We start from the raw sequence: 25,033 nt of genomic DNA on the forward strand, positions 1-25,033 counted from the left end.
AGCTATTCTGAAGAGTAATAGAGCACAATTGTGTATATCAGTTGGACAAAGTTCATCACACCCAATTTTAAAAAGTGTAAGTAATTTACAATAGAAAGTGTTCTTGAAAAGGAGAGGAAAGTTGGTACCAAAAACAAGGAGTTCTGCCACAATCACCACACATCAACCATAGTAAGAAGTGAGTTCCACCACCACACATCAACCATAGTAAACAAGAAGGCGTCTGGTATCAAGTTACAATCCAACAGCACAGCAACTTCTACATTACACTGGGGGAAAAAAAAGAGATTATGGTGGACGGTTGTAGAGCACCCCACCATCAACTCCTGATGGTTATAAATCTGCCGGGTTTGTAGTGCCAAATGTGCCACTGCAAATATGGTAGAATTATAATGAATTGCAAGCCACCCGCCCTTTGGAAAAGGAACGCAGCGAGTCCCTGCAGTTACACTGTGCAACTATACTGTTCATTGTCGGGCTTCCACTTGCCGCTGGTGGGCCAAATACGCCCCCTGAAGGACTTTGGAGTGACCCTCTGACTCTCTGCTAAGTTAATTGCAGTTGCTCAGGCAGATAAACGTATTTTTTTCCCCACACTGAAACTAACTATAAAGCTAAAGTGACAATCACTTAGAGTTGCTTACAAAATGTTCAACTATGGTAATTTCTCTCTCTTTAGGCATGTAAAACATGACAGTATGGTACCTTTGTGGACCTTCTACTAAATGTTACAAGTAGGTTTTTACTAAACTATTTTCCCCCCTCTCCTAATCTGGGCCTTCGGAATATAAAAGCAGTGCTGGGTAGTGCTGTACACTGCCGAGCGCTGACATTCTATCCCATTGTCTCAGAATTCGGAAATGGAACACGGCGGATCCCTGCTACTAAACACACACTCACCTCTCTGACGCCCTTTCCTGCCAGCTTCTCGCCGCCTAAATGCCCTTCTTTCCTCGTTAGTTGTCCTGTGGCCGTCCTATTCCTTTAACTCGCCGTCCGATAGCTTCCGTCTATTTGACACCTCTAATGCAGATTTATTACACCCCAGCCTGATTCCTCTGCGGAGCAGCCGCTAGACTCCACACTCTCCCGGACAGAGCAGTAGGGATTTTTTTTATTTTCCTCTCACTTTAAAAACCTGTTGCCTGGCAACCATCTGTCTGCCGGCGACAGGAAGACAGAGGGAGGAGGAAGGGAGTGAAGCAGAGGGGGAGGAGAAGAGGAAGTAGGGATAGGAGGAGGGAGCAGGGGTAGGAGGAGGGAGCAGGAAAGAGAAAGTGGCGTGGCAGTAGTTGAAATGTGAAAATCAGAATGGAGTGATAGATAAACTGGATTGGAAGTTTAAAACCGAGACAAACATTCAGATAATCCGAAACTAAACAGACCTCTAATGTGCGTACTATACACAGGGAAGAGAACAAATGGCACCTGAGGGAGAGTCAGCATTATCACCGTGACAGACTTCTAGAGTCCCCTATTATAGATTGTGCTATTCTCTTGCACGGGGGGCTGCATAGTTTTTGCACCCACCATAGTCTTGTAGTAGAGATCCTTCTGTTTTACCCCCTTTATGCCAGATCTGGTCTGCAGTCTGTTGCTCTGATTTTCCCATTTCGGTTTGAATGTATAACTGCATTTATTGAAGTGACTTTCAGCCAGTGGAATGAAATCCAGCTCAGTTCCTAGGTTTCCACAATTCCCTCAAGGGCAATTTTCACAGAGAACCAGTTTCCACCAGGCTCAATTTTACAATCATAAATACATCGTTTGTAAGCTCCCTGGGGCAGGGACTCCTTTTCCTAATGTCTATTTTTATGTATGAAGCGCTTACTGTATTTGCATTATGTCACTTGTATTACTGCTGTAAAGTGCTATGTACACAGATGGCGCTAGATAAATAAAAATATACATACATACATGTTTACATGACATACCATTGCCTGACCCCATATACAATTCTAAGCACGGGTGCATGTACAGAAGTGGTCCATGCAAAGTAGACTTTGACCTGAGTGTGTCATTTTAAATAGTCTTCCTTTACTTCACTTCTCTGAAGTGTTTTTTTTTTTGTACAAAGTCTGCTGGCTGCAAAATTGGGACAAGATTAGAGAAGAGAGTGAGTGTTGGATTTAGCGAATCTTTCAATGAGATTATTATTTTGAGTGTGAACGTGAGTATGAAAATGAGAGGTAACTCATGTATTTTCCCTGGTAAAATATTTTCTTAAATATAAATGGAATAAAATAATTTTTAGGAAGGCTAAACCAGGACAGGTTTAACTGAGTATGTCATAAGGCAGTGAAAATATTCAGTATGTTAACAAACTGACTGTCATGGGAGACCAGGCTATTACACCTTTATACCAGGATCATTTCACTGAGGGAAAAAAGATAATAAAATAAATTGTAATTTATTCACTTAAAATAGGCAAACACACAATGTTACACAATTTACAGTAAAAAGACACACTTGGGGAATTGGGATTGAAAAAAAAAACTATACTTTTCTAGGTGTAGGGGCTTATCGCCAAATTTACCCTAAAAAGGGTTAGAACTGAAACCACCATGCAGTTCCAACCGCCATAGCCCCCCTACCTGTCCAAAGGGCTGAGATTCACTTGCTGCTTGGAATCTGGAAAACTTTAAAATCTTGAGAGAAACTTAGAGAACTTTGAGAACTACCAAATCTGAGCTGTGTATGGTTTTTTAAAACCTCTCAATTCCATTCCCAGAATGCTATCTCCCTATCAGGAGCGTGAGGAATTTCCCTAGCAACCAATCTGAAACAAACCAGTAACCAAAACAGGTTTTTTTTAAACATCTGACTGAACCCAAGGGCAGGTGAAAATATGGCCTCTCTGCCCATGCTTCCCTCCATGCCCCCCACGGTGAGAGACTGGCTAGTCTGGGTAGACCAAATGGACAGGCACATTGCATACCTTTGATCTGAGGATGGGGATAATTGAATCACACCTTGAACATTCTCTGGGCCTTTCATCCCCAGATGTCCTGTGCGCAAAGCATATGTTTTAAAACACTCAGTTTAATAAAGTATACTTTTATACTGTGTCTTGTTAAAATGTCTAACTCTTTCTTTGGTGTCAGGGATAGAACAAGAATGTATACTCTCTATTTTCACTAGCTATATCCCTGCCACAATGCAAAAACCGGACTTTACATTTTTACACAAAATAAACATTGCAGCTTTATCAGATAGCTGGAGCATGCCCTGAACCCCTATACCAGGTTCAGGGTGACTTGGACAGAACTGGGTACCTCCCTTTATACTAGGGAACCCTGTACCGTTCTGGGTATACCTTCATCCCCTATACCCCTTTTACCGTTCTGGTCTGTGCTGAAGCAGGGACTCCTGGCGGTGAGCAGCAAGAATGTTTTCAGGGTAGGATTTTCACCGGAGCATTGTGCTTCAATGTATCCGAGAATCCTACCTGATTCCCGGCTACATTTTTGGGGTATCCAGTAACTCTGTAACCCCACTACGTAGCCACAATCTGCAAAGACTTTCTCGCAAAACTCACCCTGAACCTCACAGCCTAGCAATCTGCTTGCTGGCACTCCTGGAAAGGCAAAAACATAGAAATTCTTTATTGTTGCATTTTTTACATACTGTGCTTGTATTACATACACGACAGTCAGGTCCAAGAGCTGACACTAGGACCTCAAAACATGGATCAGGGGCAGCTAAGTGGGCTTGACCTTTATTAGTGAGCCTGGTTACCCCTTCACCGTCACACTGACACGGCTCCTTGAAAGGCTCATTAATTTGAAACACCACTTTCAAATGAACTTCTCTGAGATATTGCACAGCTAGCAGTTACCAATTAACAGCATTACGATGAACATTATATATTCCAGCAACGTGAGAAATCATTGTATAACTTTACATCCTGCTCACAAATAGATGCAAGCAACCTTTATACTCTTCTGCTGGCTAAAATAACTAAAGGCTGCTGAGAACTGTCATTTGTTTTCTCCTAAACAATATATAATAATATACTGTTATACTTCATAATAATGAATGCTAAGATCTACTATCCACTTCATTTTGGCTAATGATCAAATCTAAATAAAACAGGACCAATGGATTTTTGAATTTAAGCCAAAGTGCTGCTGTTCCTATGAAATTGGATCACACAATGTGTCTCCAAATAGCAAGTCTCCCCCTGGGTTTTACAGTTAATTATTATACATATACTGTACTATTACAAACGTTATAAGTAATTTCCAATTCATAGATTGAGTATACCCAACACCCCCCCCACACACACACATACTTTAAAAAATTTTTTTATATATATAATCTTAGGGACGATTGTGTATGCGTTACCTATTTTTTTTTAGACTACTGTACTTTGAATAAAAAATTAAAAACTTTTATCACTAATACACTTTGTTTCAAACATTTGGGGCTCCTAGTGTGTGCAGCATCAAGTATCTTTCTGTTTTCTCCAGTTTGTGAATAGATTTTTTGTGTGTTGATTACATATTTTTTGTTAGTAAATAGGGACCAAAAACCCTGCAAGTACATTTTGACATCATTTTTTGGTGGCGGTGGAAGTGATTTAAGGCTATATTTGTGACATTGAGGGGATATATTAATTTGAGGGACCCTGCAAGGGAGAAAAGTGGGTCAGATAGTAGCTGTGTATTAACCCTTATCACCAGGGCCGACTGAGTTTGCCGGGGCCCGGTGCAGTGGGAGTATGGCAGGCCTGTTACCTTCTCTGGAGCCAGCATCTCCTCCTGCTACGTCGCGTTGTCATGTGTGACGTGTTGTCTTGGCGATGCGTCTTCACATGATAGCAGGAGGAGATGCCAGCACTTGGAGAGACCCCGCGCTCTTCCCTGGCAATCACAGTTTAAATGTTGTGGAGAAGAGCGCAAGGCCTCTAAATGCAGGGTAGGTGCAGTTGCACAAAAATGCACCACCATTAAGCCGGCCCTGCTTATCACATGTAACCCTCCTTTCCCGGCCGCTAAGGAGTTTCTATCAGATAGACTATTTACATGGCTGTGCTCAGTGTCTCATACCTTTTTCAGGGTGCTGGATCCTTGCCGACTGGGTGTAGATATGCAGATAGAATAAGGATTGGCGCCAGGAACATTTATAGTACAAACAAAGAGCTTTATTGACATCCGTTGATAATACAACGGCAGGCTTCGCATCGACATTAATTGGTGTACAACAATATGGTAGCTCTCACTCCTACACTAGGGAGGTACTTAGTATTCTTTAGACGTTATCCACTTGGTAGCTGTCACATACGCTGGCAAGGTACTTATACTTGTGTCCTTTAGTAATGTTCGTTTGGCAATCTCTTCTATAGCTTCCTCAATGCCCTGTATCAGGTGGACCCAGGTTTGGGGACACACTATATTCCCGGGGATACGTATCCCTCTACTGTGGATGGTATTCTTCTAAGCCAGTGGTGCGCAAAGTGGGGGGGTGCAAACATTTTATGGGCGGGGGGTGGGCGCGGTGGTTGCAGTGGCCCCGCGCTCATCCCCCAAGGCATTTAGATGAATGCCGGGGGATCGCGGGAGGCGCTGCAACTTCACTTATCTTGTCTTCGGCGACGCGGCAGCAACGTGACGTCACGTGACCCCACGGCGTCATTTGATGCCGAGAGCCAAGAGACAAGGTAAGGGAGGGGAGGGGGCGAGCATGGAGGGAAGCAGGCAGGCGGGGGCACAGCAGGGAAAGGTTGTGCACCCCTGTTCTAAGCCCTTCATTACCTTAGTGGTCAGCCACTACAAGAATGAAGGAGGGTAATGTATGTTTAAGGTTTCACTATGTTTTATTATTTTTTTATATACTGTATTGAAGAAGAGGGTCTCCGGGGGTGAATCCCATTAGAGCTGCAGTTCAAGCAATATCCTACGTGTGTTTTTTTTTCTTCTAATAAATCAGTTCTGTACAATGAGAAAATACTTGTAGCTTTTAAAAAAAATGTTTTAAAGACATTTGTAATGTTTCTAATGTAGGAAGCCTTTCCAAAGTGACAGCTCCCATCCCCTTCTGATAGGCTTTGGCTCTTGAGCACCGCCCTGTCTCTAGCAGTAAACCAATTGTATCTAGTAACTGCCTAGTCACATAATATTGCTGGACTACATTGCCCACAATGCTGTGCAAGAACTGAATTAAATAGCCCTGAGCAAGCGATCGATTACAGGAGAACGGATCGATCTGCAACTTAGCTAATCACTTGTCAGTGTGCAGATTGTATTGATGCACATATTGAATGGGAAAAAATATATTTTTGATAAAAAAAACGGCAGCTTGAACTGCAGCTTTTAATTTCAACTCCGGAGACCCCCTGCTTGCAGAGAAATAGACCTCTGTAGGGGGTGCCAGTAGCTGCTACGGCTGGGGTTTATAGCACCCGTAGCATGCCATGTGGGCCAATAGGAAGCTAGCCCAGCCAGAGCGGCAATTGGCACCCCCTACTGAGATCTATGTCCCCGGAAACAGCTGTCTCTGGAGTTGAAATGAATGGGGTTCACCTCCAGAGACCCCCTGCTTCAATACAGTATAGAAAAATAAAACATTGGATCGCTGTAACAGCTGCTCAGGGAGACAGCTTCTCTCTGGGACGCCTCTACGCAGCTATTACAGACTGTGGCCCGAGACGATTACCACTGTTTTACTCCTCCCGGGCTGTACAATGTACTGCTTTCGGGTGCCGCAGCCGGCCGCAGGTTTCAGCATGTCGGTCCTCGGCAACGGAGGCAGTAAATGATGCTGCATCTGTACCTTTTCCGATAGATGTCGCCTTACCAAATGATTAAAATAATAAGGTTAGGACACTGCTTGGCCATGTCATAATACCATGATGACACCCACCCCTATAGGCGTTACTTCTTCTCCCACCGCTGCTTGTTAGTTCAGTGCCCGTCTTTCCCACCCGGCCAAGAGCAGAGAGGATAAAAACCAAAGAATACAGCGGTCAAGCAGGAGATACCATTCAGCTCCAAGCATTTGCAAATCCTTCATCGCTCATCAGTGCAAATAGACTAGTGTTAAGGTGCGGCGGTGTTATCCGTTAATATATTGCTATGTTTTTGTCCGGAAACACGGCTGACCCTTTCAATGAATAATTGTGCAGAAACGCAAGTGGATTTTATTTAAAAAAAAGGGAAGCTGAATGCAAACTATGCAGATAATATTTTGTATAGCAATTGTAAATGTAACGGGTATTCCCCCCCCCCCCCCAATTGCAGATATATTGTGGGTGCAAGGAACATACGGTGTTACCAGGTGTGGTGCATATACCTGCAGGCTAACAGGAGGCCTGAGCCTCCGCTAGTGAGAGCCTGGGGTGAATCCTCTGGAACGGTCTCGGTTTCAGCGCCTCCACCTATGTAGGATTCTATGGAAATGTAGAATGACCCTAACATAGGAACCCACCCAGAAAACACATACACCAGTATTAGGGATAACAGATTACTGAATGAATAAATGATAACAATACATCACAATTGTACTCATAACATCACCACCGTATAACATCCCCACAGTGCCCACAGCCCAACCCCCTTTGTCCCGTGGTCAGCGCTGCCACTATGTGTTAACAGAATGTTATGCTCTTTGTTGGTGCACGTATAGAGTACCTGCCGAGTGCTCCTGCACTCGGGCCTGCAAGGACTTCACAAAGGATTAGTCGTAGGATGGCGTCATCTCATCCCCAACCGGCCTCCTTGCACGCGGACCGCCAGGGGCGATCCCAACCTGGAAACAGTCTCTGCGGACCCCAACTTGGATCCGAACCTCTTAGCAGGAACCGCAGCGTCCGCTGTGTCCCTATCTAATCTATCCTACTGTGACAGGATCCCTAACATAGGGCCTGTCCCTACAGCACTACGTGACACGCGCTATACTATAGGCCGTCCCTACAGCACAGCAACCTGTAATGGCTTTGGGGGAAACTCCTAGGGGTCTACAGGGGTTAATAACCTGCCCCCCCTTAACTCTTCCCAGTACTGACTACTACTTAACTTATCCCAGCGCCAGCAGCAACAAGCTGTGACCCACTGGATGCTCGCAGCCAAAGTGCTGAGCAACAAGGTGCCTGCCTGTCAGACCTCACAGCACTGATAGCTGTGACTCTGACAAGACAGCACTACACTAAGGGCAGCGTCCCTATCTTGGGCGTCTACCTACTGTTGGCTAGCCTAGTGCAGATCCTCTCCAGAATTCCTGACCTCGTTAACAGGCTATCCCTTCAGGCATCCTACCCCTAGCGCTACCTCAAGGTGACTAGAACAGCTATAGCCCCTCTCCAGACCCACTAACTTAATGGGGAGTTGGGGCCTACCTGGGGTGTGGGTACCTATCTGGGTGCAGGAGCTGCACTCACTCCCCGCACCTTCCTTCCCTCACAGCTCCCTGACTCCAACTGCCTGCGTAGCTGCAAGCCCAAACAATGTATCTCTTTCCCTGCCAGGAGATCCTAAGCCCTATTGGCTCCTTGGCATCACGTGGTGCGTGCAGAGGCTCATGGGACTCGTAGTCCCTGCTCAGAGCCTTCCCTGGTAGGCTAGGGCTTCGCAGGCTTTCTCTCTCCTGACCTGCGCCTGCGCAAGCTATCTGGGGCTGCCTCACTGTTCCCTGGCCTTTCCCTACACTCGCGCGACTTCTCCCTACCTCTGATGTACCTTCCGCGCATGTGCGACTCTGTCGGGCCGCCGGGGGCTTACTGCGCATGCGCGAACTGATGCACAATGGCGGCGCCCTCCTCACCCGGCTCCGGGAGCGCCGGGAGCCCTGTAACGCGCGTGCGGCCTTGGCAATCGGCCGCACGCGTCCCTGGCAACCCCCAAGCCGGGGCCTGACCGCCCTCACCCCTGCGACCGCCGGCCGGTGCCGCCATTTCACTCGGCTGCACTCGCGATCGTCAATAAGGTGAGGGGGGTGCTGACAGGCTGGGGAGACCTGGCTACATAAAGGTCAGATTTATTAGCTCATTAGAACATCAAACTTTCAGACTGGATTTCGGCGCCCCATATTATTAAAACTTAAACATGGCAACCATAGCTACACATATACAAGTCATGTGCTCATAGGTGTGCCGTTCGGGACAAAGTGATACATTACAGTAAGTGAGGTTTTTTTTTAAAGAAAATCTAGATTTGATTAATTTAACAAAACATGAATGCAGTTTACCGCTTGACCTATATATGGTTTTACAGTACAGGCATCCCCCGCATTAATGTAAGCAATGGGACCAGAGCATGTATGTAATGCGAAAATGTACTTAAAGTGAAGCACTACCTTTTTTCCACTTTACAATGCATGTACAGTACTGTACTGCAAACATCATATATGTGTATAACTGATTTAAATAATGCATTTGGAACCAAAATAAATACAGTAGGCTTTGTTGGAAGAAAATCTTTAATGTGAGCTGATTTTTCTTACTAGTGCTGGTAGATGCAAAATGGATGAACGGAAAATTATGTTACAATTATGTAAGATGGATGAAGGAGAGGGCGTATCTTCTACTGTACAGTATTTTTACTGTATTTCGTAAGTTGAGTCATCAAGGGCTAGATGCTTTCTTGCGGGCGATTTGGATGGACTTCTTGAAGTAGAAATAATAGTAGGTGTACGGCTTGGGGCTGATGTCGATGCTCGAGGTGGACTTTCAGTGGATGTTGATGGTCTGGGAGATTGACTGGCTGCTGCTGACCTTTTAGGAAAGTATGTGTCTAAGGAGGTTTGCACTGTAGCTTTTTTCTTTTCTCTGTAGATTTCTTTGTAACAGTCATAACCCCCCAAAATGATTGCATTAACTTTGGAACTTCTTTCAAAGTCCATGTCATGCTTTTCAAAAAGAGCCATGACACTATCAAGATGACGGAAAGCTTCAAAGATAATTTTTGAAGTTAGGCCTTCAGGCTGTTCGATGGTCTCAACCTCATCCTGCACATCATCTTCTTATCTCTCCTCTTCAAGTTCCAGAAGATCTTCATTGCTGAGGGGCTCAGAATGGGACGCCAGAAGTTCAGCAACATCTTCTGCCTTCACTTCCAGCTCTAACTGCCTTGCCATCTCTACAATATTTTCTGTAACAGTATCTTCAGAATCAGAATCTTCAAAGCATTCGAAATCATCAACTAAGTGTGGGCATAATTTTTTCCAGGACCCTTTCATTGTTTTGTTAGGCCTCGGTCCCGCTGCGCTCGGTGGCGCGGGCGGCTACACGCGAGTTCCCCACCAGCAGGGGAATCCTGCGGAGCCGGTCCCCCCTTGCTGCACAGCTTACTACACGCTGTGGCGCGTCAGCCGCTATGGGATACAAGAGAATGGTGTTCCCTAGCGTTGACGCGTCACGTGGTGTGGCTGTGAGCCAATAGGGAGGGGAGGCTTCGGGAGGAGGAGAAGCTTTGGGGAGCAGGGAGGAGTGTGGAGTGAAAGCAGCGTGAGTGCTTGTCTGTGTGTGTGTCTGAGTGCGTGCGTGCCTGTCTGTGTGTGTGTGTGTGCCTGAGTGCGTGAGTGCCTGCCTCTGTCTGTGTGTGTGTGTGTGTGTACACTACCGACACACTTTATTGCTCATCGGCCAGTTCCGCAAGCCGGGAGATTTCCTGGCTTGCTAGTGGCCGCCCCTCGGCGTGCCGTGCGTCACCGACGCGCGGTCACGCGTCATCGGGAGCCTGCGCCCCCTGCACGCGCGTCCAGGGCTCCCCGAGGGAGCCCTGGTGTCCCGCGATGTGGGGGACGGCGGCAGGGGGTTCCGGGGGACCCGGCGGACCCGGCAGCGGGAGGGAGAGCGCCCCGATCGGAGGGCGCTCTTCCGCTGCTTCGGCGCGCGCCCGTCACCCTCCGGCGCGCGCCAGGCTACTGCTGCGGCCGAGAACGGGCAAATGCTCGAATAAACTCGGCCGCAGCAGTATGTGTGTGCCTGAGTGCGTGAGTGCCTGCCTCTGTCTGTGTGTGTGTGTGTTGCTTTACTTACCCGAGCCGTGGAGGGAGGGGGGGAGAGTAGCGGGTCCCTCCGCTCAAGCCACGCCCCCCCTCCCGCTCAAACCTCCCACTCCCGCCCACCTTCCGCTCCCTACAGACCGCATATCGCGGTCTGTGTATGTCAGCGCCCCGCCTGTCTGCAGTGCGGGCGCGCTGACTCTGGGAGCGGGGCCATAGCCTTAGCCTTCAGGTCATTGAATAGGCTTAAGGCTTTACTTTGAATAATTGCGTGGTTTATAGGAACATTGCGTGTAGTCTGATTTTCTATCCAAATTATTAAGAGTCTCTCCATGTCTGCAACAACGCAATCCCTTTTTCTAATTGTTGTTGTGTTAATTGGCGTAGCACTCTTAATTTCTGCACTAATTTTGTCTTTACTCTTCATGACAGTATTAACTGTCGTACGAAAGAAGCCTAACCTTCGGCCGATCTTAGCTTGAGAAACACCTTCATCATACATTATAATCATTTTAAGCTTCATATCTAAAGTAATCGATTTACGAGTTTTCTTTTGATCTGCCATTACGTATAATAAAATATACTGCACAGGGAAAATAACTGATAACCAATTGGCAAGCTTGCAGCCCAGGTGGAATTATGAGGTGTTGTAAATCCTGATTGTGCTTACCAAAATAGAAGAAAGGGCATGAAGGTGAGGTGCATTTATTTGACTATGACTTTGATGTATTTTTTACTTTGATATTTAAAAAAAATATATATATTTTACTTTGATTTGTGACTTTGGTGAAAACAATACAGTACAGTACAGTGTTTTACAATTCTGTGCTTCCTTACTCAGCTCCTTGATCAGTTTGTCTTATAGTGATAAAATTCACAGCCTCTATGTGCTGTACATGTAGTATCCCTGCTTGATCAGAGCTCCAGTACAGGCAGGGAGCCGGTTTAGTTGGTGCTGAAAGGCGCATGCGTGAACTGCCGTTTCCCTATTGGCTGAGGTGAATCATTGTCAATTGGTGAGTCACAACTATGGCGGTCTGTAGGGCAGCCTCAGTGCAAAGAATGGGAGCAGTTGAGAGGCGCGCACGCGGGACAGTACTGTACTATACCAAGGGAAGCCTTGTGCCATGGGACCGGAGGTATGTATGTGTTATGTAGTTTTCCTTATTTTTATTTAGGTACTTGAGACAAACCGGCCTCTCCCTCCCCGGTTATACCGCTGCCTCCCCAATTTGCCCATTGAAACCGATTGCTCCATTACTCTCTCCCCCCCACAATAAACGAGAGGATATTATGTACAGTACTGTATAGCCGCTGATTGATGGCAGCGTCCGATCTCCCCGGTCCCCCTGCCCTCCCCCTCTCATCTGTCCCTGTTCTCCCTCCCCCCCTCTGTTAGGGACAAGAATGAAGGAGGTTGAGGTATTGTTGAGAGGCACGCACGCCGCTCCCTGGTGTCCGTACTCGCGAAGCACACGTACGTACACAGGGGTATGGTGCAATTAAAAATAAATGTAAGTAACAACAGACCGGAGAGAAAGAACCTAGTAAGGGCACTCTAAACACATAGGTGGTATGGTGAACACTTTAAAACATGCACTTTATTCAAATAATTTAAAATAACGGGTGATCAAAATGTAAGTACTCGCGAGTGTACGTAAACGGGTGTACTTAAAACGGGGTATGCCTGTATACAGTATATGGTTTTCTACATACCTGCTTAAGAAAAAAAAATCAAAAAGACAAACCAGGTAACTTTACATAAATCTAATGCTGTATTTTGCACCCTGGGACACTGTTAAATAGACTTCATTATGTTTAGAACAGAATCACAAGATCTAATTTATTTATATATATCGACATGGAGAGTAGGGGAAAAAAGCAGGAAGGTGAAGGAGATTACAGCAGACTTCTAATTTCTTTACAGTTAGCAGATTAACAGGAAGCCTGTTTATACAGGCATAAGGATTGCAGCAAAGCAAGTTCTGTGGCTTGTGAAGGTGACACTTCTGAATGCAGGCTAACTCAGCGTTAACCACTTCACTTCTCTACAATACAGTCTTCAACACAAGCTAAAATCATCTTGCCCTCACTTTAATCAGCCCACTTTCTCCTAAATCAGCCCATGCATTTCTCCTAAAATCACACTACAGTCTTATTTTATATATATATATATATATATATATATATATATATATATATATATATATAATATATATCCATGTGTGGTTTGGGCTATAGGTCTGCCCTCCTCCTGGCGGTAATACCTGGGTAAGGGCAGGTTCGCCAGGAGCAATCATGGGTTTTCCCCACTTCATGCAGTGCAGTGAGTCAGTGGTTAGAGCTGAAATGGAGTGTGGTGTATACCAAAGAGAGAGTTGCCCTGAAGGCAGTGAAAGTTGCGCTACCGTGAACACCGTGGGTTCACCAAAGATGGCGGCGGTGTGCAAAAGTGCCTCGCACGACACTGAGAAGTTAAAATGGCGGTTACCGCTGAGTTTGTGGAGCACACGTCCTGTGTGCAAGCGTGCTGCAAGAAAGCTGTGTGCAAAGGTTTGGCGCAAAAGCCAACGCCCTGCCTGCAGGAGGTAAGTGGCGCGAAAGCCGTGGCCACGCCCCCCTGTGATGTGACTGGATCAACCTCGATAAGCTGAGTGCCCTTCCCCTAATCTCCACCAGAGGAAGAGGACGCGAAGAGAGCCAATTGCAGAGTTCCGATCGAGAGAAAGGAGTGTAAGGAATCTGGTGTCTAAGCGCCGTCAGCGTGACCATTACTCACCTCCTGTCGGTACTCAGGCGTCCAAGCGTCTGCAGCGCAATTCCCACATACCTCCGTTTTCTGCCACTGGCACTCTGGCTCCTCGCCATCACAGGATTGCACCAACCGAAGAGGTGCCTGTTGAACCGCAGCCTCTGCGTGTGTCCCCAGCTCTGCGCTCTATGCGCACACGTGCATCTGTCTCTGTCCCCATGCGCATACGCGCGTCAGTCACCGAATCCACGCACACACGCACGCCAGCCCCAGACGTTATGTGCATGCATTCCCAGCTTACAGGGCACACGCCTAACAGAGCACTTTTAACCACTGCTCCTGCAGTGAGGCGTCGCCCCCAAGCATCACACAGTTCCATGCAAATCAATGATTACACTCAGCTGGGCTGTAACACCTCCCTCCTATCAGGGAGGACTCCTTACAGTCCTCCAGGCCTGCCCCCTTTTCCCATTGGCCTGCCCAGCTTTATTATGCCTGTGCTTCCCATCACTCGTCGCTCGACATAGTTCTGTATGGAAGCATTTGACTACTCTCTCAGTGACTCCTCAAGTATTGACGTGGATTGGACGACTACCCCCTCTGGCTGTCGACTTCAGCTCTACTTGGACTTCGTGACTTCTGGCATCCCTGTAACACGGCTTATACCTTTGACCATCCTCAACTCTCCAATCCCTGATCTTGGCAATGGCAATAACTACTCCTCCTCTACTACCGGTACCGGCAAGTATTGTCTTCCTTACTATACCTGGCCTGGCAACACTAACACCACACTCCGGACGCGCTCCCTTTGCTACATCCCACCTCAGCACAGGGGACGGGTCTGGTCTGCGGGCAGCACCGGCGTAACAAGGAGGAGCCGGATTTGAGCTTCCTCGCCTTCATTCTGGTGTAGCTGGCGAGCAAGACAGAGCCACTTGTTGAGCCCCAATGCTATCCACAATACCAGCAGATAGCAGTATGGCTACGTTCCATGTAACCACCTACCAACTCCCAGGAGGCCTCCTGGTGATGAGGATGGGAGGCCGAGAATATCTCTGCATTGCAGACTGCCTGGGCCCAAGCCAAGCACCACGGCGCGGTGTCTGCAGTGTGGGATCTTCTACCTATAGCCAGTGGATCCCTTGCCTACTGTCGTGGCTCCTATGGAGGTTCCCCAAGCAACCTTGATGGATGTGGACAGCCTAGAGGTAGATGTCAGCACGGACCCGTGCGCCCTATCTGGTGTCCCAGAGTTGAGTCCATTAGCGGAGAATGTGCTACTGGAACTCGAAGAAGAGAAGGTGACTACCCAAGGGAGAGGGGAATCGTTGCTGATGGTGGTGCCGGAACAAAATCGTTACGTGCCCAACGTCTCCATGAAAAGTGAGGAAACCCGCTGTTGCTCCCCTGCGGAGATGTCCCTGCCTGCCTCGTCGGACGACGAGAGTGTAAGTGTGTCATCGGTGGTGATGCGCGTACCGGTGGACCACTACATCGGTGCCGTCCTGAGTGAGCCACTTACCTGCGAAGTCGAGCAGCTGAGTCCGGAGACCCCCCGACATCAGGCGCTGGTGCGGCCTGAACCGCGGAGGATGAGATGACCACCAAGAGCCTGCAGAGCGGTAAGGAACCACCACCCCCTTACTCCTGCCAGGTGAAGAGAGAAGAGGTCGGCGAAAGAAAGCAGCCTGTGGCCTATCCATGGCGTACCCGTAATCCTGAAGCGCCACCGCCCCCACGTCCGGTGCAAGACCTGGACCTGTACTGGGACTCTGCGACGTCGACGGATGACGTCACATCCGGTTTCCCCTGCGGGGTGGACCAAAAGAGTACGGCTCCGAATGTCGTCCGCCCCAGCCTAACAGAAGAAGAAAAAGAGCAGTACATGGAAGCTGTACTGGGCAGAGGAAAACGGAGGTCTGTAGACACAAATTCCCCTCCAACATCTACAGGTCGCGGCATAGCAGGACTCAAGGACTGTGTTGTTTCCCCGCCACCTGCCCATAACGCCATTGCCCCGGCCCCTGCCCCGTCAAGTTTATGTCCACCGAGTCCTAGTGGGAGTAAGAGAGATAAGACGCCCAAATTATCCACGTACTGGCAGGATTGGGTTACAAGCGATGAGGGTTCTGATGGGGAAAAAAGAGATATGTGATTACAGCGCTAATGCTAAAAAATAAAAATAGTAATACTAATAATATTACAGTGACTACTACAAACTTAAACTTAAAAGTGAGGCTGCCTAGGCAAAAAATGACCAACACAAATCAAACAAACATAACAATAAAAAACAAACAGCCGGCGCCTCAAATAAAATGTCCCAGTGAGTAAATTCTGACCAGGTAAAGAATCCAATCGCTGATGTCTGACAATTCTGAGAAAATACTTGACTGAAGTCTCACAGCATGGACAAACAAACATAAAAAACAAAAGAGACAAAGAGAAAGATCATAGTGTAACCCTAATAAATGAACCATAAAAACTCAGTCACCTACAAAGAACAACCAATAGCTATCACAATTTAATAAAACAATGTAAATAATAGTATAAAAAGACAAACAATTGCCTAATGAGGCTAGGGACATAGGCTGAGCAAGTCCATCCAGTAGGAGTAAAATTGGAATCCTACTTACAGCAAAGCTGAATGTACAAGACCATAGAACGGAACTCCTTCCTCCCCCGGTGTAGGGAGCTCTGCAGGGGACGCCACACAGATCCTCCAGAGCTCTGCGCTGCTCCGACAACCACTGCCGCCGTGCTCGCAGACCCGCTGGTCACGCGGTATACGGATGACGTCACAAGACAGCACAACAGTGCCAAAAGGTCCGGCCGGCGGTCCAAAACCCTGTCGCAGATTCTTCTCAAAGGATCCTCAGATCAAGCGTTGTCTCTCACGAGAAGTCCCACACCGCAGGAGAAGCTTCCACGGGTCATGACTTCCAATAGCCTGATCCCAGACTTATGATGACAGGCTCCTCACTGCAGCGCTGAGTCCCTGACTAGCTCTACACACTAATCAGGCAAGGCCCCTGTCAAATGGCTGTCCCTGCAGCAACCACTAACTAGGGATGTCCCAGGGCTTGCACTGGGGCCTAAAGGGAAACACAGGCCTAGGCAGCAGGTCACTGACTTCTGCACTCACACACCTCCTCTCCCCTGGCTCTCCCAGCCTCCTCTGATGGGGAGATACCATGGTCAAGTCGCATACCTGTACCTAACCCCACTGTATTTAATCCTGCGCCTAGAGGTAGGACCCAAGAGTCCAAGTCTTCTGAAAAGGAGGGTTCTGTAAGTTCTAATGCACCAAGGATGAACCCCACAGTGTATACACATTTAAGCAGATGTAAATGTAAAGGTTCATACTCTACAGATAGAGAGACATATGGTGTGTCCTCAAGAGATGAGTCCGAGGAGGGTATGAGTGTGCCTTCCTCATATGAGCACTGTGATAAATGGTGGGCACCATTATTTGAGGGGTACGATAAGGGAATGGATCGTACAAGGTTCATATTGATCAAGAATGAGGTGGTAGATCACTGGTGGGATATAGGCATATACTCTGAGAAGGAGGTTGCTGAAGAGCTCTCAAGGAGATGGAGTGAGATCACACAGAAGCTAGTGACACCTAAAGGCTCATCTATATTATATGACGAAATTGCCCCTGAGGAGCCTGTATACTGGGTAATGCCAGGCAAGACTTGAGACAAAAAGCTCACCAAGTTGAGTAGGGCTGATAGAGCTATTGTAGCAAGGTACAGACAATCTCATGGGTATGAGTACCAGAACCAATCATGCAAGAGATTGAGGACCAAAGGGATACATGGCTCAGAGATGCAGCCAGTGACTATCTGCAGTTAAAAAGCAGTAGTACTGCGTATCATACAGAGGAGAGGATCTGTTCTCTAATGAAAGTGTGGAGTACAGGGAGGAATATATACATGCACAAAATTGTATATCGGCCGGAGAATGGGCGTCCTCAATCTTATTTTGTAAAGGTCATAGACCATTATAGACGGGAAGTAAGAAAGCCTTTTCCCCGCCATTACTATTAGTTGTGGATTTTCCATGTTGGGAGTTTCCGTGTTATTTCACCATCCAAGGTGGGTGGGTGTACAATCAGCAATGTACAACTGTGTGACTAATCAACTGTCATTTTGTATCTGTACAGGTTGTTCACCTGCAGGATGGCCCAGTAAATTTGGTCCAAGTGGGGACCATTGAATTCCACCAGAGAGAGAGTGTAGCTGTAACAGGGGACTTACCCTGTTCAGCAAACTTGCCTCTAATCCAGCAGTGTGCTGGTTAATTGACCAGCACCTGGCTGATTAGAGGTGTTAGAAAAAGCCTGCCTCTGAGACAGGAAGTGAAACTCCTTAGCACACCTGTGAGCTGAACAAGGAGACAGAAGTCTTGAGCCTGCCAAAAGAGACTGCAAGCTGACAACAAGACACAGGGGATAATACTTCTATACCTGGATCCTGACATTGCCTTATCACAGGCGGGTGTGGACACCAGGAGAACAAAGAAGCCTTCCCCTACAGCAACCCAGCTAACAGATAAGACTTTTATTTTAAGACTATTATCTATGTCTATCTAAGTATATGAATGTCTCTATGATTTGGGCTGGTGAATCGCTGGGCTAACCATGCAGTTAGAGAGCTGGATCAAAAGTGTATATATACTCCAGAGTGGAGCGGATTTTGTTTGCTGATTTACATGTTTGCTGTGTTTAAAGCAACAGGCGCAATAAAGCCTTATTTTAATTTCACCTTAAAACAGTCTCCGTTGCATACCTCTGAACACGTCTCTTACATATGGTCGTCAGAAGTGGGACGAGAGGTGTTTTGAAGTTTGAAGTTAAAAGGGGCCCCGGAGATTGCCTGTGAATTTTTTTGTGCTTTTTGCCTGCATAGTTCCTGCAAACAGACTGGGCAACAAAACAAAGAATCTCATGCAGCAGAGACCAGAATTAAAGGGATACACATCCAGGCAGGAAATCTACACTGCACTGAAGAAAGCCACAAAAGCACAGATGGACTCTTTTCCCCAATCCCAAGAGGAGAGAGAGACTGCTGAAGCAGGTAAACCTTACTTGCCTATCACAATTAAGTGTAATATGGTTGTTGAAATAAGGGTTTTGCCTTCCAGCCATAGTCAGGGTTCAAGAAGTACGTTAGCCCTTAAAAAGGGATAGGCGTTTGTTTCGCTGAAGCAGTGAATACAGATGGTGACCTACGAGCGGTACTGATTCTGCAATTAAAGGTTGCCACACCGCATAGGACTACCAGCTGTGAATGGAGAATATGCAGAAAAGTGTGAAAATTGATGCAAGACTGTGCTGAAGCAGGGGAATTTTCAGCAAACAAGTACTGAGTGTAAAATTGCCCTACTGGGGAAAAAGGGATTGCTGAACTGTGTAAAAGGTATCCCAAAGCCAATTGCTGATTGTTGAGTTGCCCTGCCGGGAGTGGAAAAAATATTCCACTGCAAAGAATATATTTTTTTTTTCTGCAAGTGAAGTCTGCCTATGTATCTTGGGAGTAAAACAGGCACCCAAAGTGTGAAGAGTGAATGCCATAATACCCAAAGATGAGACTGAAAATTACTGAACTCAAGCAGAAAACCACATTATTTTGCTGAAGCGGAGGGATTGCACCTAGCAAGTAAATGGTGTAAAGCAAATAGAAGTTTTTACTTAGCAACTGCACATCCAGTATACTTAATGAGAAAGAATGCGTGACATAAGATGATGTCTTAAAACTTACAAAAGGAAAGAAAAAGTCTACGGAGATGCCTGTGAGAGCTACGACCTCTACAAGCATAATATGCCCACCGGTAGGAATATCACAAGCTGGGGTTCTAGAAAATACACTGGCAAAAGTTGCAATAGCGCCTCCAGAGGTTAGGAAGAAAAATACACCTGATAGCCCAAATGGAGGACAAAATGCGGCGTTCCTGTAATGAACCCTACTCCATGGAAGAGTGGCCCTTCCAGTCCGATGAGGAGGAAGACATCTCTTACAGGGAACCCAAACCGAGTCACACCCACAAAACACCCCAAGAATGGTGGGGGTGCCTGAACTCGGTATGAACCGAAAAGACCGCTCCCTATGTTGACGAATATGATCGGCAGGAGAAAGAGCGGGAGCAGCGGATCACCGAATATTTCCATCAGCTAATACAGTTGCAAGAAAAGCATGGTGGATCCAGTGAATCTGCTAATATTTCAAATGAAGATGGAGACCCCAGTATCCCTGAGGGGACAGAGTCATCCAAAACAAAAAGGCGAAAAAAGAAAAGTGATTCTTCACGTACTGTGGAAGGAACAGACACGTCCGCAGATCCCGCGGAGAAAAAGGGGGGCCGAGATGCCCTGCAGCCTAGAGAAAATGGAGGATTCGTCATGCGGATGACCGAATATCCAGAGGGCCCAAGGCAGAAGTCGGGTAACCCAATGAAGTGTCTGTCCGGTGCCAACAGTGAGGAACCCTCAACCAACCATCCCAGGGAAGCGGAGCCGGAACCAGTGAGTGTCGATCCCTTGACCAGCCCTGAAGATGCCCTGAAAAATGCCAGGCATGACTGTGATATGCTCCGTGAACAATTGAAACAAAAGAAAGATGATTACACAGAGCTACAGAAAAATAACGTGAAGCTACAGAAAGATGTGCTCGCAATTTTCTCTTTGGCCAGGACAGAATTGGACGATCTCAAGACTGAGCTAGATGCTGCAAACACTACTATATCCATGGTGGAAAAGCAGAGCCAATCCGATAAAATGATGGCTAAGCTGAAGCGGAAGTATGAGGAGGCACTGAAAGAGATTACAGTCTTTCAGCTATAGGTTCACGGTCTTCACCTAGAACTGAATGCCTCACAACAAGAGGTCAACAGTGTCCGGACAGAGGTGGACGTATCTGTCACGTTGCGCTCACCACAAACAGGACGTAAGACCGCGGGGCTGAGGTGGGGATGGAAAGACACCGACCCACAACCACGCAGTCCTGTCCGGAATGCGTAGTCCAAGTCGTACAGCGTCGTAGGGTTGGAGAGGTACTTGCCGTATTTACGGGTCGGAGTGTGGAGGATGGTAGATTTCCGTAGCCAAGGTTCAGGGTAATAGAAGGTAGAATGGTCAAGGGACGAAGCCGGGGTCAAAGCGCAGGGGAGTGTAGGAATCCAAAGAACAGTCAGGATCAGGACAGAACAGACAGGTAAGGCCAAGCAAAGTTCAAGACAACTAAACAGCAGCGGTGAGCACAATGCATAAACAGGAGTTTATGCTCAGCAAGGAATGAGAGACAGGAGCAGGTATATAAGAAAGGAAGGATCCAATTACCTTGCAGGGGTGTGATTCGGTCCTCCAATGGTGTCCGGAAGGCAATAATCTGAAACAGCCCGCAGGTCAGGCTTCCCTGGTGATTACCCTGGTTGCCGGGCAACCCGCGCGCGTGCGCGATGCGCGACGCGTAGCGCTGATGTCAAGCGGACGTGCGGCCAAGTTCCCTCCCTGTGGGAGGCGCCGGCGGCTCCTTTCAGAGCGTGCGTGTACCGGCCTGGCAGTGCGTGGGCGCATGGGTCCGCTGTGCGACGCGTCAGCCGGGCGGTTTCCGACAGGAGTTGCGGCGGATGTTACAGTATCCCCCCCTTGAGGGGAGACCTCCGGGCGACCCATGGATGATTTATCAGGGTGCCTACGGTGGAAGGCATAAATGAGACGGTTGGCATGTACCTGACGATGAGGAACCCACTCTCTCTCTCTTCCGGATCATAGCCCTTCCAGTGTACGAGATATTGCAATCCTCCTCTGGACATTCTGGAGTTGAGGATGGTCTGTACCTCATATTCTTGTTGACCCTCTACCAGTATGGTTTGTGGAGGTTTAGGTTGTCCTTTGGAGGATGAGTCTTGTAGACAGGGTTTTAGAAGGGAGGAGTGAAAGACGGAGGGAATTCTCATATTCTTAGGCAGTTCTAGCCGGTAGGCTACTGGGTTGATCCTTTTAGTGATGCGGAAAGGTCCGATAAAGCGCGGTGCCAGTTTGGGTGAGGTTACCTTTAAACGAATGTTTTTAGTATATAACCAGACCCTTTGTCCTACAGAGTACCCTGGGACCTCTCTTCGGTGACGGTCTGCTTGTCTCTTCTGTAGTTTACCAGCGTGCTGTAGGTTAAGATGGATCTTCTGCCATAAGTCTTGTAAGTGGAGAATACTGTCCTCTGCGGCCGGGACTCCAGACTTCGAGATAAGAGAAGGGAGTGCAGAAGGGTGGAAGCCATAGTTGACCATGAACAGTGACTGTTGAGATGATTCATTCCGAAAATTGTTATGGGAGAATTCAGCCCACGGGAGAAGTTCTGCCCAGTCGTCTTGAGTATCGGCAACAAAACACCTTAAAAATTGTTCAAGAGACTGATTGGTGCGTTCCGTTTGCCCATTGGTCTGGGGGTGATAGCCTGACGAAAAGTGTAGTGCGACGTCCAGACTCTTACAAAACTCCCTCCAGAACCAGGAGATGAACTGGGATCCTCTGTCAGATACTATGACCAGAGGGGTCCCATGTAACCTGAAGATCTCCCTGATGAAAACGTCGGACAACATCGGTGCGCTGGGTAGACCTTTCATAGGGATGAAGTGTGCCTGTTTTGAAAACCTGTCCACCACTACAAGTATGGTATCCATGCCTCTAGATTTAGGCAACTCAACGATAAAGTCCATAGATATGTGTGTCCATGGACGTTCCGGGATGGGTAATGGTTGAAGGAGACCCGCAGGTCTGTTGCATGGCGTTTTGTTCCGTGCACAAGTAAAGCTTGTATGTCTCTCCGCATGTTGGGCCACCAGAACATGCGTTCAATGAACTCGGTAGTTCTTTTGGTGCCAGGATGACCAGCTGTCTTGGATGAATGCCCCCACTCCATGACTCTCCTCTGGTAAAGAAGGGGGGTGAACAAACGATCCTCCGGAACCTTGAGTCCTGCTGGGATGTTGTTCTGAGCCTTGGTAATATCAGACAATGCACTGAAAGTATTGGCTGCCATAATGCAAGTGGATGGGAGAATGGTCTCCTGCTGTTCCACCTTGTTATCCTCTACCAGGAACTGTCGAGACAAGGCGTCGGCTTTTAGGTTCTTAGACCCTGGGATATAGGAGATAAGGAAATTGAAGCGCGTAAAGAATAAGGACCATCTTGCCTGGTGAGACCCGAGTCGCCGTGCTCCCTCAATGAATAGTAGGTTTTTATGGTCTCTTAATATCGTGACTGGCGTTTCCGTGCCCTCCAGTAAGTGTCTCCACTCCTCTAAGGCCAATTTGATTGCGAGGAGCTCACGGTTACCCACGTCATAATTCCTTTGGGCAGAGGATTTTTGTTTAGAAAAATACGCACAGGGGTGAAGTGGAGCTTGAGGATTCTTTCTCTGGGAGAGTATAGCACCTGCTCCTACATCGGAGGCGTCAACCTCTAAGGAAAAAGGTAATGAAGGGTCTGGGTGTATTAAGATGGGTGCTGAAGCGAATGCCGTCTTTATCCTCTCGAAGGCCTGGAGAGCTTCGTTAGACCAATTCGTAGGGTCAGCTCCCTTCTGCGTGAGCGCCGTGATGGGTGCTACTACCGATGAGAATCCTTGAATGAACCTCCGGCAATAGTTGGCGAAGCCGAGGAACCTTTGGATAGCTTTGAGGGAGAGAGGACAGGGCCATTCGAGTACAGCTTTGACCTTGGTAGGGTCCATAGCGAGACCGGTGTCCGATATGATTTAACCGAGAAAGGAGGTAGATTTTTGGTGGAAATGGCATTTCTCGAGCTTAGCAAACAAGTGGTTCTCTCTTAAGCGCCGTAAGAATTGCTTGACTTGAGCCGTATGTTCAGGCATGGATCTGGAAAAAATTAGTATATCGTCCAGGTATACTATCACATGACGGTCCAGAAGGTCTCTAAAGATGTCATTGACAAAGTCTTGGAAGACAGCAGGGGCGTTACACAACCCAAACGGCATGACCCGGTACTCATAGTGCCCGTCGCGAGTATTGAATGCGGTCTTCCATTCGTCTCCTTGTCTGATTCTAACCAGATTATAGACGCCTCTGAGATCCAGTTTGGTGAAGATCCTAGCTCCTTGGAGTTTGTCAAATAATTCTATCAACGGAAGGGGATAGCGTTTTTTTATGGTGAGGTTGTTGAGACCGCGATAGTCTATGCAGGATCTGAGGGTTGCGTCCTTCTTTTTGACGAAGAAAAAGCCTGCCCCAGCAGGTGATGAGGATTTTTGAATGAACCCCCTCTGGAGATTCTACTGGATATATTGTCTCATAGCCTGGGTCTCAGGTATAGATAATGGGTATGATCCTCCTCTCGGAGGAATGGCGCCGGGTAGAAGATCGATTGGGCAATCGTACGCACGATGTGGCGGAAGTTCCTCTGCCTGGCGTTTGTGGAGCACGTCGCGAAAGTCTTCATATATCACCGGCAGCTGTATCCTGTCAGGATCCGTGACCTCCAGACCTGCCACTGCCTTAGGAGCAGACATGCAATGTTCCAAGCAATAGGAACTCCAACGTAGAGGCGTGGACTCTGTCCAGTCAACGACCGGATTGTGGATCCGGAGCCACGGAAGTCCCAGAATAATGTCAGTGGAGGGAGTGTGGATAACATCCAGTGTTATGGTCTTGGAGTGGAAGTCACCGGTCGAGATCTTAAGGGGCGCAGTTTGCAAGGAAATGAACGCGGGCTGCAAGGGTCGTCCGTCGATGGCTTCAAGGGCTACCAGTCGATCCTTGGGTACCAAAGGTATCCTATTCTTGATCGCGAACTCTTGGTCAATGAAGTTTCTCCCTGACCCTGAATCCAGAAAGGCCCGTGTCTGTACTGTGAAGGTCTCACCGAATATGGAGATGGGTAGGTAAATCCTAGTAGAGGGTTGAGGAGGGGGAAAGGTTGCAGTGCCCAGTGTGATCCTCCTTATACTCACTGGGCTTTGGCGTTTCCCGGTTTAAGCGGACAGTTGATCACCAGGTGTCCATTATTGCCGCAGTAGAGGCACAGCTCCGCTCGTCTTCTCCGTTGCCTCTCGATAGGCGAAAAACTAGTCCCTCCCAACTGCATGGGTTAGTCTAGAACGGGAGTTGTGGGGAGTAGAGGACCTATGGCGGAAAAGGAGGACGATTGTATACCTCGAGGGTGTTTGTTTCTCTCCATCTTTCTCTCTTGGAGACGCTGATCCATACAGATGCACAGGGTTATCAGATCTTCAAATCCAGCGGGGCGATTGAGAGATGCCAGTTTGTCCTTCAGACGTTCGGACAGGCCCTGCCAGAAGACTGCAGATAGGGCCTCATCGT

The 25,033-nt window shown here is 47.7% G+C and overlaps 1 protein-coding gene across 2 annotated transcripts in view; it reads right to left on the reverse strand.

Moving 5' to 3' along the window:
* GOLM1 (golgi membrane protein 1) overlaps positions 1–1,196 on the reverse strand; it is a 112,551-nt gene extending 111,355 nt beyond the window's left edge. For both annotated transcript variants that reach the window (XM_075599012.1, XM_075599019.1), the window contains exon 1: positions 901–1,196. The gene's annotated coding sequence lies outside the window, so the exon portion shown is untranslated. The remainder of the gene's footprint in view (positions 1–900) is intronic.
* Between the last annotated feature and the right edge of the window lie 23,837 nt (positions 1,197–25,033).

This window comes from Ascaphus truei, chromosome 1 (assembly GCF_040206685.1).
Source record: "Ascaphus truei isolate aAscTru1 chromosome 1, aAscTru1.hap1, whole genome shotgun sequence".
NCBI lineage: Eukaryota > Metazoa > Chordata > Amphibia > Anura > Ascaphidae > Ascaphus > Ascaphus truei.